Below are 22,613 nucleotides of genomic sequence, written 5' to 3'. Positions count from 1 at the left end.
CTCCCTCCCTCCCTCTCTCTCTCCCTCTCTCTCTCCCTCTCTCTCTCCCTCCCTTCCCCCCCCTCTCTCTCCCTCTCCCTCTCCCTCTCTCTCTCCCTCCGTTTCTCTCTTTCTGTCTCTGTCTCTGTCTCTGTCTCTCTTTCTCTCTGTCTCTCTCTTTCTCTCTGTCTCTGTCTCTGTTTCTCTGGTTCTGTCTCTATCTCTCTCTTCTCCCTTTGCCCATTTCATTTTGCAGAGGAGGAAAATGAGTTCCAAAAAGACTAAATAAATGACCTAATAAATAACCTAAAGCTTGGGACAGAGCAGTTCTCCCAATATTAGGTTCTATAACCCTTTAAGTTATTCCACATTACCACTGAAGAATGGAATAAGTGACTTCTCAAGATCCCTTTTAGTTAGAAAATCCTAGAATTCTATCATCTTTAATCCTCTGGCTACAAATCAAGTCTCAGATTCCTGCTAGGGAGATGAGAGTTCTGTCTTTGAACTACCAGGAATTTCTATTCATTCCTTTCCTCTCAAAGAGAGAGTTCTGATGGTAGCAATGAATGTCCATTTACATCTACATCTATATATGGAGAAGAAATTTGACTAGCTCAGGAAAACTTATCAACAGAGGCATGATTGGAGATACCCTGGGGAAATGTTTCTCTGAACTTCAGACTCCAGACAGGCAGGAGTGAGAAAAGATAATCAGGGGGAGTGGGAAGGAATCATCCTTCCTTGAGCATGCATAGCTACTCACACTGATCTCCCTAACCTATATCCTTTAACACCAGAATGCACCTTCTAGTCTATCTTTGCCATACATGTTATTAGTTGCCTCCTCCTGACTTAAAAGTTCCATAGCTACCCAAAAGTCTCTAGACCTCATCCTTGGAATTCACTGCCAAGTTGATGGCAAAATCTACCTATAAAAATCCCAGATGAACTTCTGACTTTTCTGATGCTATTTGCAACTGCTAGAGTCCTGTCTACAGGAGGTTAAACAATCAGGAAGGTTTGCTTACATGTCATTGGACAAAACCAGTTGATCTGGTTTTCTGCTGGGCATCTCCAGCCTGATATAAATCAGCACACAATTAGTGTGGCATTGACCTATCTTCTTCAGTGAGGTGGCTGTACAAATGACACTGATTGGTTTGACTATACGTAGGTTTATACGGTTTCCTCTGTTCTCATTTTTAAAGGTGTTTTTGTTCATATGAGTCTTAAAGTGATTTATGCTAGTAGCATTCCTTTACTGTCAAATGTTGCTGGATAACTTCCTCTTGGGGTCAAGGTGCAATCAGAGGTACCTTGCTCATAATTTGCTTTCTTTTACATTTCCTGCTGTAGCTCTTCTCATATCAGAGGTGTCATTTTTAGTACTTTAACTTTTAATCATATTTAATTACAGCCACTTCTTGGGTTGGCCAATTTAGTGCACTCTTCAAAGCCATGTTTAATAAAGCACAGTTTTCCTGGAAAGGCTGTTCCTCATTAACCAGGATAGACAGGAAATGTTCTTGCCAAAGCTCTGAGAACCACTGTATCAAGAGAGAGGATGAACAGTTTTCACAGTGCTTGTGTAACCCTGAGAGTTCATTAAGACCCACAGGCTGCCCAGGAAGATAGTCTCATCTCCAATGCAGCTTTAGCATCTGGGGTAACAACTCATTCATTTAGATAGCCCTTTGACTTGTGCAAAGTGCTTTCCCCACAGCAAACCTGTGAGGCAGGTAGTATAAGTTCTTTTTTAGTGAAAATATAGTGCTTTTTCAATTGTCTTGATTTTTTTGCATAAATTGCATCTTGCTTTTGTAATAAAGACTTTGGCTTATATATTGCAGAATAAGAAAGAATTATACTCTCTTTAAGCCTAAGTGATACTCAGGTGATGTAAGGAGATAAGAGTTGTTTTGCCCATTTTGCAAATGAGGAAAGGGAGGGCAAGAAGAGTGAAATAACTTTCCCAAAGGGAATACCCAGTAAATGCCAGAGTGAGATTTGAATTGAGGTCCATCCTGACTCCAAAACCAATAAGATTCTATTAGGACATAGTAGATTTGGTGGTACATGCCAAAAGCATTAAATAGGATCTCTCCTTCCTTTCTAACAGAAAAAAGCTTTTTTGTAGGAAAAGAAGGTTGTGACAAATATTTAAAACAATTAGAGAAGATGGAGGAGTCACTATGGCAGCAGCTCCATTTCACCATGAAAATCCTCTCTGACCAAGAGTAAAATATCACCACAAAACCAATGCAGGAGTGAAAGAACCAACAAAGAGACAGAGGGAAACAACCTTAAAAAAAAAAAAAAAAAAAGAAAACCCCAAAAGGTAGGCAGAGACTATCTAGGGAACTGAGGTGAGAGGGGAGCAGAGCTAGCAGGGGGCATAGCAGCGAGTAAAGAAAAAGCCAAGAGCAAAACATACCTCCACTGCCCCACACATCTGCTCTCACAGGTTCTGAACTTAAGCTTAAGCTAAGTCAGACCGTGAAATCCTGCCAAGCAAAAAGAGGTCCAAGCCAACTAATACACCATGAAATTGCAAACCTGTGGAGAAGTCTGGAGTCCCAGTCCAGGGCAATCTGAGCGGAAGGGGGCCAATCCACGTGGGCCCAGAGCAAAGCCAGGAACCCCAATCTGGGCTTGGGGTGAAGACAAAAACCACAGTTTAGAGTGAGGACACAGTTCTCAGGGGAAACCTCCCTGGGATCTTTTTGCACAAAACTAAGGGTAGAGCTCCAGGACAGGGCAATCAAGGGTGTGCCTGATTGAATCAAGAGCACCTTCGGACCAAAGGGCTTTAAAAGACTGTCTTCCCTTTGGCCCAGCCATACCACTGCTGGGTTTAAAGCCCAAAGAAATCATAGGGGAAAAGACTTGTACAAAAATATTTATAACCGTGCTCTTTGTGGTGGCAAAAAATTGGAAAATGAGGGGATGTCCTTTAATTGGGGAATGACTGAACAAATTGTGGTATATGTTGGTGATGAAATATTATTGTGCTGAAAGGAATAAAGAAATGGAGGAATTCCATGTAAACTGGGCCAACCTCCAGGAATTGATGCAGAGCGAAAGGAACAGAACCAGAAAATTATGCACAAAGACTGATACATTAGGGCACAATTGAATATAATAGACTTCTCTACTAGCAGAAATTCAATGACCCACGACAATCCAGAGGAACTTGTGGGAAAGAATGCTATCTGTATCCAGAGAAAGAACTATGGAACCAGAAATGAATTAGAAAAATATGTGATTGATCACTTAGTACAATAGGGATCTGATTAGGGTTTTGATATTAAAGGATCACTCTACTGCAAATATGAATAACATGGAAGTAGGTTTTGAACCTATACATGTATAAATCAGTGGAACTGCTTGACGACTTTGATGGGGGGGAGAGAACAAAGGAGGGGAAGATTATGAATCATGTAACCATGGAAAATATTCTAAATAAAAATTTAAAAATTAAAAAAAAATAAAACAATTAGAGGAGCAGCTAGGTAGCACAGTGGATAGAATGCTAAACTTGAAGTCAGGAGGATCTCTTTTCAAATCTGGCCTCTGGCACTAACTATGTGACCCTGGGCAAATCATCTAACCCTAATTACCCAACCCTTGCAGTTTTTCTGTCTTAGAATTGATACTTAGAATTGATTCTAAGACAGAAGGTAAGGGTTTAAAGAAAACAATTCAAACGTGCTGCTAGAACTAAGAGGTTGGGGTGCTGTAACTTCTCCTCCAGGGGCCCTCTGCTCTGGACATTTGCTTGTGGTTGGACTAGATTCACTTCTTGGTGTGGGGCAAAGACCTATACACCATGATCCTAAAAGAAGGGTTAGAGTCCTCTTACATTCTTGACTCATTTAATCCCTACCCTAGCCTCCCAGAGAAAACTTTCTTTTGAGCTTAGACTTGCCTCCTGCCTAAGGTTTTCCCAAAGTAAGGAGTAGAAAATACTCAGTGCCATGAATTAAGGGACAATTATTTATTTTCTGCACAAAAATTAAATGTTTAACACAAAAACTTTAACAAATGAGCACTGAGATACTTAAAGGAGAATATAGTAACATAACTACTATTAAACCCCTTTGGAAGGTTGAGACAAATATCATAACATGAAACAGTTCTGCATGGTCCAAATGATTCTCTTCAGGTTCATGTCTTCTGGCAAGACAGGCCAGAGACTTAGCTCTTTTCTCTGTCACTCGTATCCTCTTAGATGCAAAAAAAGTTAGTCCCCTCTAATCCCCCCCCCAAAGCCAACCATAAGCTTCTTTCAGTAGAACAATTATGTCTAGATACATCAGACTCCCAAGGTATCCTCCAAGATTGGCCATGTCCATGTCAGTATCATGAAGGAAATAACAAAATGTGAAAATGCCCTTCAGGTCCCCAAGGTTCAGGCTCAGTTTGTATAGTTGAGCCTCTGCCTTAGCTGACATGTGCCAGCAGTTCAACATTTCTCTTGGGGTGGAGGGAAGGGTACCAGTCCTCTCTCTATACCTCCTTAGACTTAAATATGCCTGATATGATCTAAAGCTTGGTAGAGAAGAGGAAAAACCAGGACAGGCCTCTCTGTTTTAAAGATTCACTGAGTTAGTGGTTTTCACTTTCCAGTGGCAGATAAAATGATTGTTTTATAATCCCAAAGTGTCCAAGTCCTTTAGGACTAGCCTGACTCAGACAGGCTCTCTTCATTATTCATCCCCATTACTTTCATGTTTTGAGATATTTCTTGTGATGTTTACATTAGAATATTATGTAACCCTAATGTTCTTCCTTAAAGAGTGGCTTCTACAACTCATAAAGATAAGCATGAATTGCTTAGCAGAACAATTTCATCACAGTGCCAGTTATGCTGCATCTCTGGCTAACGACAGAATCGCAAAAAATTTAAAAGGTAGAAGAGATAAAAAATGATCAGCTAGTCTAATTCATTCATTTTACAAATGAAAAATGAGGATTCTGAGAGATTAATTGAGCTGCCAATATCATATAGAATGTCAGAGACAAAAAAAACAACTAGAATCTAGGTTTTCTAATTCCCATGAGCCAATGTTCATATCACTAAACAACAAAGAATTTGTGCTTATCACAGTTTCACCCTCAACCCAAAAAAAGAGTTAAAAAAACAAAACTATAAGAAACAAAAAATCCCATTTAATGCTATTTACATATACTTCCATTTCTTCTAAGTTGCCATGTATATTTACTTCAGAAACAGCAGAGAAATATAATAAATGGCCACAAAATCAAAAAAGAGTTTTTGGAAGAACTTAAAAGAGACATCAAAAAACAAATAAGAGAGGATGAGGAAAAAATAAAACTAAGAGTAATGCATGAAAATTATGAAGAAAATATCAACCAAATGGAAAAAGAGTTCCAGAAACTCAAAAATGAAAAGAATCTATTAAGAACTTGATTTGAACAAGGGGAAGCTAACAATTATCTAAGACAATTGTGTGAAGTAAAATATTTTCATCCTGGGGCACCCTATTGGTGGGACACAGGAGTCACATCTCTGACACCTTGACATTGTGTCCCCTAATGCTACGTCCTGGCACAACTAGCACCAGCATCACTATGAGTGTCCCCAGCATCAATGAGCCAGAGCCAGAGCAATGTTGCCAAGAGGGAGGAGTGTGTTTGATTTAAAAATTGAACTCAATAAGGAGAGTGGCCTTTTTACTTCTACTCTGGAACAAACTGACTCTCCAGGCTGGTTCTTTGCTCCCTTATTGTATCTGGCCATTTCTGGCAAACCATGGCCTCAATCATCCAGCTGAAATGGGGAAATGGAGCTTTCCTAAAGTTAGATAGGCCAAAATCCCTCTTCTATTTCTTTCTCTTTCCTAATGAATGCTTATAAATCTGATCATGAGCCTCCAGATTAATTTTTATTGATAAAATAAGAAATACTATAGCAAAATCAAAAGAATGAAATAATAGAAGAGAATATGAAACATTATATCACAAAAAGTGTTGATCTAGAAAATAGATCAAGGAGAGACAATATAAGAATAGGTGAACTCCTGGAAATTTATGATAAAAAAATGTTTAGATACTATACTTCAAGAAATAATCAAGGAAAACTGCCCAAGAATTCTATAACCAGAGGAATAGAAATTGAAAGAATTCACTGATTGCTACATCAAAGAAACCCAAAGATGAAAATTCACAGGAACATCATTGATAAATTCTGTATCTTCCAGGTTAAGGAGAAAATACTATAAGCAACAAGAAAATAATGTTTTTAATGCTGTGGAGCTACAATCAGAATATCAAAAGACTTAGAAACCATAGAACACAGGACATGGAACATAGCATTTTGTAGAGCAAAAGAACTAGGCTTACAGCCAAGTATAATATATCCAGTAAAGATGAACATAATTATAAAAGGTAAAAAGTGAATATGTAATGAACTGAAGGAACTTTGACTAGTCCTGGGGGAAAACCCAGAATTTAGCAGAAAATTAATCTATAAGAAATATACAAAGGTAATTAAAGACTAATCATAAGAAATCCAAAAGATCAGATTGTTTGGTTACAATATGGCAAAATGTCATCTATGATTACTGGGAATTGAATCATTGTGTGAGTATTTTGAAGAACTATTGTGGATAGAAGACTTGCTAGGGTGAATGTAAAGAAATGAGAAAAATGGTAGTGGAATAATCAGGAGGAGGTAGGGTGGAAAGGCTATCTCATATAGAGGTGGAACGAGTGAAGGAACTGGCATAAAAAATGGGAGGAGTGGATGAAGGGCTGGTACTACTAGAATCCTACTCTCATCAGACCTAGAATAAAGAGAGAACAATATACACAATTAGAAGGATAAAAATATTCATAACATACAGAGAAACAGAAGGAGAGAAGGGGGATGGAATAAGGGAGGGCCTGGGAGTCCCCTGGGGCAACTGATAAGAAATGGAAGTGTGGGTAAAGAGAAAGGAGATCAAGGAGATAAGAAAAGTGGGTGGAGGGAGAAATGTCTAGAAGATAATGTTTATCAAGAGGTTATTAAGATGGGAATAAGGGAAGAGGATAAGGGAGGGACTCTTAGGACAAGATAGGGAAGGGAATTTTAGAATCAAACTCATATCAAGAAGTAGGAGGCTACAGACTAATCTCCCTAATGAACATAGATGCAAAAATCTTAAATAGAATACTAGCAGAGAATCCAGCAAGTAATTAAGAAGATCATCCACCATAATCAGGTGGGATTTATACCAGGAATGCAAGGATGGTTCAACATTAGGAAAACCATCCACATAATTGACCATATCAATAGTCTATGAAACAAAAATCACATGATTATCTCAATAGATGCTGAAAAAGCCTTTGACAAAATACAGCATCCATTCCTATTGAAAACACTGAAAAGTATAGGAATAGAAGGACTTTTCCTAAAAATAATAAACAGTATATATTTAAAACCATCAACAAAACCCATATGCAATAGGGATAAATTAGAAGCCTTCCCAATAAGATCAGGAGTGAAACAAGGATGCCCATTATCATCTCTATTATTTAACATAGTACTAGAAACACTGGCAGTAGCAATTAGAGAAGAAAAAAAAATTGAAGGTATCAAAATAGGCAAGGAGGAGACTAAGCTATCACTCTTTGCAGATGATATGATGGTCTACTTAAAAAATCCTAGAGAATCAACTAAGAAGCTTGTAGAAATAATCAACAACTTTAGCAAAGTTGCAGGATACAAAATAAGTGCACATAAATCATCAGCATTTCTATATATTTCCAACACATTAGAGCAGCAAGAGGTAGAAAGAGAAACACCATTTAAAATCACCTTAGACAATATAAAATATTTAGGAATCTATCTACTAAAACAAACACAGCAATTATACGAAAACAACTACAAAACACTTTCCAGACAAATAAAACTGGATCTCAACAATTGGAAAACCATTGATTGCTCCTGGGTAGGACAAGCTAACATAATGAAAATGACCATTCTACCCAAATTAATTTACCTATTTAGGGCCATATCTATTAAACTACCAAAAAACTTCTTTACTGAATTAGGAAAAACTATAACAACATTTATTTGGAATAACCAAAGATCAAGAATATCAAGGGAAATAATCGAAAAAAAATGTGAAGGAAGGGGGCCTAGCAGTACCAGATATTAAACTGTACTATAAAGCAGCAGTCATCAAAACAATATGGTAGGGGCAGCTGGGTAGCTCAGTGGATTGAGAGCCAGGCCTAGAGACGCGAGGTCCTAGGTTCAAATCCGGCCTCAGGCACTTCCCAGCTGTGTGACCCTGGGCAAGTCACTTGACCCCTATTGCCTACCCTTACCACTATTCCACCTATAAGTCAATACACAGAAGTTAAGGGTTTAAAAATTAAAAAAATTAAAAAAAAACAATATGGTACTGGCTAAGAGACAGAAGGGAGGATCAGTGGAATAGACTTGGGGTAAATGACATCAGCAAGACAGTGTGTGATAAACCCAAAGAGCCCAACTTTTGGGACATGAATCCACTATTTGACAAAAACTGCTGGGAAATATGGAAAACAATATGGGAGAGATTAGATTTAGATCAACCCTACACCAAGATAAATTCAGAATGGGTGAATGACTTGAATATAAAGAGGGAAACTATAAATAAGTTAAGTGAACACAGAAGAGTATACTTGTCAGATCTCTGGGAAAGGAAAGATTTTAAAACCAAGCAAGAGTTAGAGAAAATTACAAAATGTAAATTAAATGGTTTTGATTATATTAAACTAAAAAGCTTTTGTACAAACAAAAACAATGCAGCCAAAATCAGAAGGGAAACAACAAATTGGGAAAAAAAATCTTTATAACAAAAAACTCTGACAGGGGTCTAATTACTGAAATATACAAGGAGTTAAATCAATTGTATAAAAAATCAAGCCATTCCCCAATTGATAAATGGGCAAGAGACATGAATAGGCAATTTTCAGGTAAGGATATCAAAAGTATCAATAAGCACATGAAAAAGTGTTCTAAATCTCTAATAATTAGAGAGATGCAAATCAAAACAACTCTGAGGTATCACCTCACACCTAGGAGATTGGCTAAAATGAAAGAAGGGGAGAGTAGGAGCATGAATCATGTAACCATGTTAAAAATGAATATTAATAAATGTTTTTAAAAAAAGAAGTAGGAGGGCACATTGAGAGGATAAGGAAAAGATTTTTGGAAAGGTGGATAGAATAAGAATTTAAAAGAAAGAGGGAAGAGACAAGGGGCAGATCTTTGGAAAGGTTGGCCAATTTGGAAGTAGGAGGGCAAGGTGCAAAGACAAGGGAGGGTTTCTGAGAAAGGATGTGAATTAGAGAGATATTAGTCAAAGGAAATTAGACATCCAGGGAGAGTTTTGGTGGGAAGAAGAAAGAGGGGGACAGTGATGAGGAATGGAGTTGGTGGAAATGCACAGTGAGAGTAAATGGGGTACATTCACCCATGGGAAGAAAATTGATAGCTGAAAGGAAACATACTGAAAATGGGAGACATACATAGAGTGAAGGTGAGGGGCTGGAACAGAATATCCTATGTCTTGGCTGATCCAGAGAAATCATGGGTAGCAGTCATGATCATAATCTCTGACAGAGTTGGGGCTAAAATGGTTATACTTGGAAGGGATGAACAGAATAACTATATGATGGTGAGGATCACTATGGATAGTGAAGCATTATCAGTATTGGACACATATGCACCAAAGGTTATAGCATCTATATTTTTAAAGGAAAAACTAAATGAGTTACACATGGAAATAGATAACAAAATAATAATAACCAATAAATAAATAAGAAAGAAGTTAAGGAGATAACAAGAACCTTAGATAAGTTCAATATGATAGATATTTGGACCCTCATACACATGAGGTTAGCAGTGGATCTAAGCATGAACATATGCATAATCCAAAGTTTCTGGCAGACCAACAATGGTTTAGAGAGCATAAATAGTCTGCAAAAGTCTTACTTTAACCCTCATCATTTATAGAGGTAATCTTGCATTTCTGAGAGATTGTGGCTTTGAAACAACAGCTCCACTAGGTATAACCAAGCTGGAAAGACTTGGTTTTGGAAAGAGTATGACACTGGAAACAGATTGTGTCTGCTGCCTAATGGCCCTGGGAATGTATATTAACTGAGAACTAGATAAGTTGGATTAATCAAATTAATGCTGATAAGAACATGGAGAAATGTGTCTAAAGTAGCTACTATAAAGTGTTTTTTAGAAAACAAGATAAAAATAGACATTAATAGTTATAAAGCTGGTCATGCTCATTGACCTAGGGATCTCATTACTAGGATTAGGTCCTAAAGGCATTATTGAGAAGGTAAAAAGCTGTGTATGTATAAAAGTATTCATGGAAGCTTTGTTTGTAGTGACAAAATAACTGGAAATACCACAGATAGACTAATTGGAGAAATGGCTGAATAGATTGTGATATCTAAACATAATGGATTGTATTTTATTATTAGAAATGACAAATATTGGAAATATAAAGGAAATAAAGGAAGTATATGAAAATATGAAAAGAAAAGAGAATAAGAATAATACATACTATAATTATGTTAAAAAATTACAGCCACAAAATCAAGAGAAAAAAGTATCAAAGTAAAACAAATCGAAAAGGGAACTCAAAAGCAGAGGATGTCTTTTTTTGCACATATATAACATATATTTTTAAACAAAATTTAAACAATTTAAACATTGTAGATTTTGTGGTTTTGCATTGTAATAGCTAAAAGGTCACAAAATTATAATAATAAAAATTAAATAAAAATTAAATTATGAGTCTGTTAGTAGCTTTAACAATTTAGTTTAATCAAAGTAGAGAGAGTAAAGAGAGGAAAATGAAGGAAAGAAGTATGGAGCAGTTAAATACCCTTGTGTTCCAATCTCCAGTCAGAAGTCTGTGAGAATCTCTTCAGCAAGAGTCCCCAGAGTGTCTCCCTTCAGCAAGAGTCACCAGCACAGTAGTGTCTACAGCAAGAGTGTCACCAATGTAAGAATGTGTATTCAGCCCTCTGAAAATGCCTTTATAAGCCATTTTCTCCACCTACTAGCCCTCCAACCTCACATCTCAGGAACCAATCATAGTTCCTTAATTTGCCTGGTACCACCCAGGGGGCCAGTGCTTTTGGGATCAATTTCCTGTCTCTTTGGTTTCAACTTCCCTTCTCAGTGGGCATGTGCATCCTTGCACATCTCAAAGGATCTCCAGGTCCCTGATTGATTACATCAAAGAAAACAAAGGAAGGGCAATTCCATTTTCACAGCATATATTTGTTTATGCGTTTGTTTACTTAAATTTTTTTATGATGGTGGTAATTACTAAGTATATAATAAAAGAAATTACAAAGAAGTCACTGTGTAAAGAGTACTGGCATGAGAGTAAGGAAAGATCTGGATCTGAATTCCAGCTATGACGTTTAATAGTTATGAATTTGGGCAATTTTTTTTATGCTTCTTGAGTCTTGAGTCTCTTGAGTCACCCATAAAGGGAAATTATTCTTTTTAGCTTACACTTCCTGCATATCCCATAGGTACAAAGAAACTATAAATCTATATATTTTTTATTTTCATGATTTCATGAAATCAGTAACTCCATTATAAAGGACATAGTACAATTTCAGTGACAAACTAAGTCAGTCTAATTGAAATACAACTGATTTCTCTAGTGTAGAAACCCACATCAGGCATCAGTTTGGCTAATGAGTTTGTGGAAATACTCACAGCCAAGAATACTGTATGCTTCCAGGAACTGCAGCCTGTGCCATATTTTCTTGTAGCTGATCCTAAATTAAAAAGCGTTAAATTAAATCCAGAAATCCATTTTTCTTTAGTAAAGAAAGAAGCCGAGATCCAAATGCCTCCTGAGGGCTCTTGTGGGACAGCTGGGGGCTCAATGGATAGAGTGCCAGGCCTGGAGTCAGGAAGACTCATCTTCCTGGTTTCAAATCTGACCTCAAAATTTTTCTAGCTGTGTGATCTTAGGTAAGTCACTTTACTCTGCCTCAGTTTTCTCATCTATAAAATGAGCCAGAAAAGGAAATAGCAAACTACTCTAGTATCTTTTGCCAAGGAAACCCCAAGATGGGGTCACAGAGTCAGATAGGACTCAATAGCAAAAAAAAAGGGTTTGTTTTCTTTAAACTCTTTTTTTTTTCATTTTAATCCTTCTTATCTTCTGTCTTAGGACCCTTATTAAGTATTAGTTCTAGGGCAGAAGAGCAATAAGGGGCTCAATTGGGTTTAAGTGACTTGCCCAAAGTCACATCGCTAGTAAGTGTCTGTGGTCTGATTTGAACCCAGGATCACCCATCTCCAGACCTGCCTTTCTGTCCCCTGAACCACTTAGCTATTCCAACAAAGGGTTTTGCACAAGACAGAAGATGCAATTTTCATCCCCCTCTGATTTAGTAATGGCTCTCACCTTACACCACCTAAAGAACTTCTGGAATTTCCCTATAAAAATCACTATATTTACTCCAAGGATGGCAATTAGAAAGAAGACCAGGCAGACACATTCCTTCACAAGATTGGAAGCAATATTCTTCTTTAGAAGCAATATTCACTCGAACCTGGATATTTTTTAGGAAATGAATTGATTTATCCCTCCCTCAAACATTTCCTAAAGACCAATTATGCAAAAGGCTTATATTCTGCTAGCAACATGTTAACTGATGAATAAATTTAATCTATAAACAAAATAAATGCAGTGAGGGGTGGGAGCTAATAGTTGGGGAAATCAAGGAAGTCTTCTTGAAGGGGGTGGTGATTGACCTCTTTTGAAGGGAACTAGAGGTCCCTTTCAGGTGGCAGGAGAGGTCAAAACTATTTTCAGACTAGTGCTAAGACTTATTTCTTTCCTTTTCCAACTACATATTTGTATAAGGCTTGATTTTTTTTCATAATCTTAAACCAAAATAACCCAGCACAATATAGATGGAATGCAGAAGCAGGTATGGGAATCCTGCTGTCTTCTATTGTCAGACAGTAAAGAGATTGGCAAAAACATATTAAATAATGTTACTTTTCTCACTTTTTTTGTTTTGGAAAGTAAAATTGTTTTTTTTTCCATAAAGCATGTAAACATTTAATGGATTTATTATTTTTAATGAACTAATAGATATTTAAATTTTTATCAGTTTTAATTTTGAATATGGCAACTATAGATAAAAATAATCCACATAAACAAAAGTTCTTTGGGATTTAGTAATTTGGAAACGTGTAATAGCGTCTTCAGATCAATAAACTTGAGAAACACACATAGCACATAGAACACACGTATATAAGTAAAGTGTAATAAGCCTGGACAGAAAGACTGGCCCACATCGTGAAGGGATTTCAATGCTGAACGGAGATGTGTACATTTTTTCCCAGAGGAAATAAGGCACTGTTGAAGCTTCAAGGAGTGACCTGATTGGGTCTTCACTTCAGAAATTTGGTAACCATATGTAGCAACTATTGGAAAGGGGAGAAACTCTAGGCAAGGAGACCAATTAGGAGGCTATTCCAAAGGTTCAGGGACAGCTAGGTGGTTCAGTGGATAAAGTGCCAGACATGGAGTCAGGAAGACTCATCTACTAGCTGTGTAACCCTGAGCAAGTCACTTAACCCTTTTTGCCTCAGTTTCCTCATCTGTAAAGTGAGCTGGAGAAGGAAATGGTAAACCACCCCAGTATCTTTGCCAAGGAAACTCCAAATGGAATCACCTAGAGTCAGATATGACTGAAAAATGACTGAACAACAACAATAGTCCAGGTAAGAGGGACTAAACTGGTATGAGTAGAGAGAAGAGAATAAAACATGTTAAAGAAGTGGGATCAATAAACAAGACTTAGCAAGTCAATAGATATGGAGTGTAGGGGGAAGAGTTTGTGAACACGGAGGACTGGAATAATAGTATTGCCCTTAACAGAGACTGAGAAGTTAGGAGGAGGGTTAGGTTTGAGGGATATCCCCTTTTTATAGATGAGGAATCTAAGGCTCACAGATGTTAAGTGATTTGCCCAATGTCATGCATGTAAGTTTCAGAACTGGTATTTGAATGCATGTCTTCTGACTTCAAATTCAGTATGTTTTTTCCCTGACACCATACTAGTCCCTTAAAGAAATGGTTGAAAATTAGACAGCAAGAAGAAACTAAGGTAGATTCAAAGTATCTGGTCAACCCTCCCACATGATTATCAGCACCTGAAAAATGAAGGGTTAATTATATTTGAAGAGACAGTGCTGATGATATCTCAGTCGAGGAAAAACAGGGGATGACTTGCTGTCCTTCCCACACTGAGGCCGCAGCTGCAGGCCCTCATTTTGGCTTTTATCACAGCTTAAACAAATATTTATGGAACATGTACTAAAACTAGTTCATTCACTGCTTTCATGAATGTTATGTAGCTTCTAAGAACAATGCAACTATTCTTCTAGAAGTCCTCTTGCTTGGCAAGTTAACAGTGCTTATCACCTGGTGTGTGAAAAAGAATACAGACTAACCATGAAGAATGATAGATAAAGTGGAATATTTCATGATGACAAAATAGTCAAGAAATGGGAAGAATGCATCTCCAGAAATATCATTATCTGAGATATAATGGAAGATCTGGGATATGATAGAAATCTTTAGTGCAATCTAGTGTTAAACTAAATTCGTTTTCAACCGAACTAGATGCGATATTTTTCTTTTATTAATCAATAAGTATTTATTATTCTAAGTCTGGGATGTTAAATCTCTTTTGTGTCATGGTCAGCCTATGGAAGTCTCTGGATCCCTTTGCAGAATATTTGTAAATTCATAAAATACATGAAATTATACTGAATTATACCTATCAAAATACTGACTTTGAGCTATAGTTCCAGATAATTCAAGAAGTCTAGGCATGGCCTCTGCCCTCAGGGAACTTATAGCTGAGGAGGTAGGACTAAAAAGCATGAAACAATTAGAGAAAAATGAAGCACTCATGCTGTGTGGTCTTGGCTATAATAAGAGCAGTAGGAATTTCCAGAAGGATGAGAGTAATGAGATGGGGATGGGAGGAAGATGGAAGGAGGGAGGCTACTTGCTAGGAGTGACTGGTATTTATATAAGTGGAGTGGAGAAGGGAGGCCACTCAGGTGAAAGAATCAGCACTAGAACAGAGGTGGGTTTGAACATGGCATGTGTAAAATCAAATCTAAACTCTTGTATGCATTTAAATCCCTTTGTAACCTAACTCTGCTATCATTACAGTCCTATAACCTATTATTCCTCTTCATGCATGGTATGGTACCACTAAACAGTCCTTATTTTTATTACTCTCACATGACAGTCCTCATCTCCATGCCTTTGCACAGTCTGTGTTTCATGCCTGGAATATATGCCTTCGGCACCTTCATATCTTTTCTTCCAAGCTTAGTTCTACTTTCACTTTCTTCTTTTCATTTTTTTTTTCATTTTTCTTTCAATTAAAAAAAATTTCAGTTACATATAGAAACAATTTTTGACAATAGTTTTTTCACATTTTAGAATCTAGATTTCCTCCCTCCTCATCCCCTCCAAGGCAGTGTATAGTCTGATACAGATGATACACCTATGTAAGACATACAATATTTCCGCATCATTCATATTATTATAGAAGGTACAAATCACACACAAAATAGAAGTTTCTTGAAGGAAATAAAGTGGTAGATGACATGTCTTGATGTACACTCAGACACCAACAGATCCCTCTTTGACTGTGGATAGCATTTTCATCTTGAATCCCTTGTGGTTATCTTTGGAGTCTTGCTTTGCTGATAATGATTCAGTCAGTAATTGATCACCGTATTAATATTCCTGTTACTGAATAAATTGTTCTCCTGGTTCTGTTCACCTCACTTTGTATCAGAACATATAAATCATTCCAGGTTTTCTGAATTCATCATGTTCATCATCCCTTATGGCACAACAGTATTCCAATATCACAATTTTCTCATCCATTCCCCAAGTGATGGACAACCCCTTTATTTCTATTTTTTTTTTGCCACTACATAAATTGCTGCTAAAAATATTTTGGTGCAGGTAAGTCCTTTGCCTTTACCTCTGATCTCTTTGGGATACAGACTCAATAGCCAGTTTCACTTTCTACATAAAATCATTTTTGTTCCCCTGAGCTACAGGTACTTTCTCCCCCCTAAAGAGCTTCATCTTACATTTTTCTGCATGTGATTTATATATTGCCTTCCATGTCAGATCCTTGAAGGCAGAAACTTTTCCATATTTGTCTTTTTATCCCCATGGGCTGCCGTGCCTGAAGTAGGAAAGACTCATCAAATCTACCTTCAAACACTATTAACTGCATGACTCTTGGACAAGCCACTTAACCTTGTTTACCTCAATTTCCTTATCTGTAAAATGAGCTAGAGAAGGAAATATCAAACTACTTCATTATCTTTGCCAAGAAAACCCTGAATAGAGTCACAAAGAAATTAAAATGATGCAACAACAATAACCTTTTATCCCTAGCAACTGGAATTGTGTCTGGCACATAGTAGGACCTTAATAAACCTAAATTCACCTAATGACATTACTGGGACAAGACTGGCCTTCTAATATTTCACTCAGGACCTGGCTAAAGATTCACATCTTTCTCAAAGACTTCCCTGGCAGACTCCAATCCATGACAATTTCCTTACTTTGAATTTTCTCAGAAATCTTGTGCATAATGCAGCACATGTGCACTATTACACCTGATGATCTTTGGATCTCCCATTTTACTCCATTTTCTTACCAAGATAAGGCAGAATTTCTGATTATTTGTCTTACCAAGACTAAAAAGCTGGGCATCGTCCCAAACTCCCCACCTGCTAGTGGTTTTATTAACATTTCACAGAAAAAGTAAATCAGTAGACCTCATGGTAGGACTTTGATCTGACAATCATAGGATGGCAGATTTGGACAAAGAAAGAATCTTAAAGGCCATCTACTCCAACTCCCTCATTTTGTTGTTTCTCTTCCAGTTGAGTCTAATGCTTCATGATCCCATTTGGGGTTTTCTTGCAAAGAGACTGGAGTAGTTTGCCATTTCCTTTTCCAGCTCATTTTATGGATAAGGAAACTGAGGCAAACAGGAATAAGAGACTTGCGTAGGATCCCACATCTAGTGTCTGAGATCAGGTTTGAACTCAGGAAGTTGAATCACTAAATAGGTCCATAGAATTCTAGACATCTTTATTTCCTTGAAGGCACCTGTTTCTCTTATCTCCTCTAGACTCCACAGACCCAAATTCCTGATAAGACCCAGCTGAAGGAATGATGTCCTGATTCCACAGTCATGTCAAAAAATTGCACCCTCAGGCATATTCTGGACTCACTGATAGAATATTGTATAATCCTTGATTAGGGTTATAGAAACAACGGCTCATAGTGGAACCCATCTGTTCAGCCTTATAGTGAACTTCATTCATGGAATGGCTGGCACTATTCTACTAGATTTAAGTGATAGGTGGAACAATCCAATCTTGTGACTGGTCCCTCACTCCTATGCCAGCTAGATAAAGGGTAACTGAGAATAAGCACATTTCCAATTAAGCTTCATAGGAATAATGGTGAGACATCCCTCTCACCTCTTGTAAACATTTTTTTCTTTCTTTATCCTTCATGGTGGTTCAGTGTTAATGCAGTAAATACTGGTTGAAGGCATAAATGGCCCTTGCATTGAATTTATTTTCATATGTTGTGAGACTCCATGTTAACAAAGGAATTTCCTGAATGTTTTGTGCCAGCATTTAAAAATAAATTGTGAGTGGTCTCAATTTTGATACTTCCTCAAGGGAGAATGCTTCAGGTAGAGGCAGGAAAAGACTCTATTCCCAAAGATCCAAATTCCATTGCTGAATTCCTAGTAGATCTCATTAAACAACTCTCAAAGGATTCCCTTTTGAGTCCCATTTTTCTTGTTTGCAGGAATTTGTGGTTTTAAAATAAATCAGGCAACCTATTTATACATATAGAAACAAGTTGGGAACAGAGCAGACCACCACAAGATGAAATCATTTGGAAAATCTGTCATATGTCAAACCAAATGATCCCAGAGCTTAATTTAATCCCTGAATTTGTTGGATTTCATTCTGTCCTGAAAGTCTCTTGGGAGTGGTCATAGACCTTTTAGACAACGAAGGAAGAGAAACAGAACCTTGATTAGGTTTGGGTGACCAGGGTTTTGTCCCCAAGTACTGGCATCCAGGGGACATGCTTCCTCTTTTTGGTGGTCCCCTTCTCCCCCCCCCCACCTTTCTCCCAACCTTGCTATATTTCCAAGCCACTTCTTTTCTGGGATTCACTTTCTCTGCCTGCCACTTCTACCCTCTTTCTAAGGGTAGGAAGGTCAGGAATAGGTGAATCTGCCACAGCGATGTAGGCTGTGCTTCTTAGAGGTCCCAACCTCTGACTTGATGTGACTGCGCCCAAATGGAGCAGACTGACCTGGGGATCTGCACCTGTCCCTATGGATGCCAGGTGGTGTAGTGAATAGGACACTGGACTTGGAATAAGGAATATCTGAATTCAAATCATGCCTCAAATACTTCATAGAAATATGATACTTACGTCACTGAAACTCTGTCAATCTCAGTTTCCTCCTATGTAAAATGGAAATAATAATAGCACTTATTGCGTAAGATAGTTGTGAGAATCAAATGAGAAAATATATTTAAAGTGCTTTGTAAGCCTCAAAGTGCTATGTAAATACTATTACATCACGAGTGTTCTTTTGATCATAGAGAGAAAGCTTGGGGTCTCCTCTGGCACACGACAATGTCTTAAAGCCACTTTCTCAATAGGACTGACCCTAATATGCAGCTCAAATGGATTTTCCCCCAAAATTCCTGCTCATGACACTGAAGAAAAGCCTCCTTCTACACTTCTCCCAGGATCTATTCCTACCTTTGACTAAGTACTTCATGATTCCTACAATTGCCCCCATCTTAAGTTCATAGATTTAGAGCTAGAAAAGTTTTAGAAGTGATCTGGTTAATCCTCTGCCCCTTCCTTGATAGAGTTTAGAAACACAGATGGAGACAGCTCAGGACAATGGTCCTAAGATCCTTGCACCTCCATGACCATTATCTCTACTTCCTTTCTGACTCCACAGCCAAAAAGCAACTGAGCAGCACCAATGGAGGCAGGCAAGTCAACTTGCCCAGAGCACTTTATAATACTTTGCACATAGTAAATAATTAATATTTTTTTATTTATTCATTTTACCCAGAGAGGTTACCTGACTTGTGAAAGGTGACACACATATAAGCCATTTTGGTTCATGGATCCCTTGATCCCTGCCATCTCTTTGGCAGTCAATGGACTTTTTCACAGAATGTTGTTTACTACTTTTATTCATAATTGAAGGAAATGTTGATTGTCAAGGAGAGGTTTGTGAAAATAAAGTTAGGATTTTTTCTGACCTAACTTCATAGATGCTCAGAAACCTATCCCTGGAACTCTGGATCCAAGACTAGGAACTCCTGCATGGGAGCATCCTCTGTTGTTTCATTTCTCTCCAGGGTTCATTCCCAGTTCTCTAGACCTGCTCTCCTTTTTCACTCTGCAAGTCCATTCAATCCTTGGACTTTACACTCTGGAAATGCCCTCTACACCTTGTAGCCTCTTCCTCTGATTGGTTAGGTCTTCCCAGAACTTCCATTTTATTTATTTTATTTTTAATTTTTAGAAAAAATTTTCCATGGTTACATGATTCATTTCTTGCTCTCTCTCCCTCTACCCCACAAGCCCCCAGTAGCCAAAGCACATTTCCACTGGTTTATTCCTGAGTCATCAATCAAGACCTATTTCTATATCATTGATAATTGTTCTAGAGTGGTCATTAAGAGTCTACATCCAAATCATGTCCGCGTCAACCCATGTGTTCAAGCAATTGGTTTTCTTTTGTGTTTCCAAGCATGTAGTTCTTCCTCTGAATGTGGGTAGTGTTCTTTTCCATAAATCCCTCAGAATTGTCCCGAGTCATTGCATTGCTGCTAGTACAGAAGTCCATTACATTTGATTTTACCACAGTCTCTATGTATAATGTTCTCCTGGGCCTGCTCCTTTCACTCTGCATCAATTCCTGGAGGCCATTCCAGTTCACATGGAATTCCTCCAATTTATTATTCCTTTGAGCACAATAGTATTCCATCACCAGCATATATTACAATTTGTTCAGCCATTCCCCAATTGATGGGCATAACCTCGTTTTCCAGTTTTTTTGCCACCACAAAGAGCGTGGCTATAAATATTTTTGAACATGTCTTTTTCCCTATGATTTCTTTGGGGTACAAACTCAGCAATGGTATGTCTGGATCAAAGGGCAGGCAGTCTTTTAGAGCTTTTTGGGCATAGTTCCAAATTGCCATCCAGAACTTTTTTAAGTTGTTGATTATTTCTACTAGTTCTTTAGTTGATTCTCTAGGATTTTTTAAGTAGACCATCATATCATCTGCAAAGAGTGATAGCTTAGTCTCCTCCTTGTCCACTTTGATACCTTCAATTTCTTTTTCTTCTCTAATTGCTACTGCTAGTGTTTCTAGTACTATGTTAAATAATAGAGGTGATAATGGGCATCCTTGTTTCACTCCTGATCTTATTGGGAATGTTTCTAATTTATCCCCATTGCATATGATGCTTGTTGATAGTTTTAGATATATACTGTTTATTATTTTTAGGAACAGTCCTTCTATTCCTATACTTTCTAGTGTTTTCCATAGGAATGGGTGATGTATTTTGTCAAAGGCTTTTTCAGCATCTATTGAGATAATAATGTGATTTTTGTTTGTTAATTTGTTGATATAGTCAATTATGTTTTCCTAATATTGAACCATCCTTGCATTCCTGGTATAAATCCCAGCTGATCATGATGGATAACTCTCATGATCACTTGTTGGACTCTTTTTGCTAGTATTCTATTTAAGATTTTTGCATCTATGTTCATTAGGGAGATTGGTCTGTAGTTTTCTTTCTCTGTTTTTGATCTCCCTGGCTTTGGAATCAGTACCATATTTGTGTCATAAAAGGAATTTGGTAGGACTCCTTCTTCTTATTACATCAAATAATTTGTATAGTATTGGGATTAGTTGTTCTTTGAATATTTGATAGAATTCACTTGTGAATCCATCAGGCCCTGGCGATTTTTTCTTAGGGAATTCTTTTATAGCTTGTTCAATTTCTTTTTCTGATATGGGATTATTTAAATATTCTATTTCTTCTGCTGTTAATCTAGGCAATTTATAGTTTTGTAAGTATTCATCCATATCATCTATATTGCTATATTTATTGACATATAATTGGGCAAAATAGTTTTTAATGATTGCCTTAATATCCTCTTCATTAGAGGTGAGGTGACCCTTTTCATTTTTGATACTGTTTATTTGGTTTTCTTCTTTCTTTTTTTAAATTAGATTTACCAGTACTTTGTCTATTTTGTCTGTTTTTTTCAAAATACCAGCTTCTAGTCTTATTTTTTAATTCAATACTTCTTTCACTTTTGATTTTATTAATTTCTCCTTTGATTTTTAGTTTTTTTAATTTAGTTTTCATCTGGGGATTTTTAATTTGTTCATTTTCCAGTTTTTCAAGTTGTATGCCCAATTCATTAATCTCTGCCCTCCCTAATTTGTTAATATACGCACACATGGATATAAATTTCCCCCGAGTACTGCCTTATCTGCCTCCCACAGAGTTTGTAGGATGTCTCATCACTGTCATTGCCTTAAATGGAATTATTGTTTCTATGATTTGTTCTTTCACTAAATTATTTTGGAGAATCATATTATTTAATTTCCAATTAGTTTTTGGTTTGCCTCTCCATGTATTTTTACTAATAACTATTTTTATTGTGGTGATCTGATAAGTTTGCATTTATTATTTCTACTTTTTTGCATTTGTTTGCACTGTTTCTATGCCCTATTACATGGTCAATCTTTGTAAATGTACCATGTGCAGCTGAAGAGAAGGTGTATTCCTTTTTGTCCCTATTTATTTTTCTCCACATATCTATTAAATCTAATTTATCTAGGACTTCATTCACATCTCTTATCTCTTTCTTATTTATTTTTTCATTTAATTTATCTAGATTTGATAGGGGAAGTTTGAGGCCACCCACTAGTATAGTTTTGCTATCTATTTCATCCTTGAGCTCTACTAGCTTTTCCTTTAGAAATTTGGATGCTATATCATTTGGTGCATACATGTTGAGTACTGATATTTCCTCATTGTTTATACTGCCTTTTATTAGGATGTAATTCCCTTCCCTATCTCTTTTTTTTAAACCCTTAACTTCTGTGCATTGACTCATAGGTGGAAGAGTGGTAAGGGTAGGCAATGGGGGTCAAGTGACTTGCCCAGGGTCACAGAGCTGGGAAGTGTCTGAGGCCGGGTTTGAACCTAGGACCTCCTGTCTCTAGGCCTGGCTCTCAATCCACTGAGCTATTCCCCATCTCTTTTAACCAGATCTATTTTAACTTTCGCTATGTCAGAAATCATGATTGCAACTCCTGCCTTCTTTATCTCAGTTGAAGCCCAATATATTTTGTTCCATCCTTTCATTTTTATTATATATATATATATATATATATATATATATATATATATATATAT

This window comes from Gracilinanus agilis, chromosome 1, assembly GCF_016433145.1.
Source record: "Gracilinanus agilis isolate LMUSP501 chromosome 1, AgileGrace, whole genome shotgun sequence".
Taxonomy (NCBI): domain Eukaryota; kingdom Metazoa; phylum Chordata; class Mammalia; order Didelphimorphia; family Didelphidae; genus Gracilinanus; species Gracilinanus agilis.
This window is presented reverse-complemented; position numbering follows the sequence as displayed.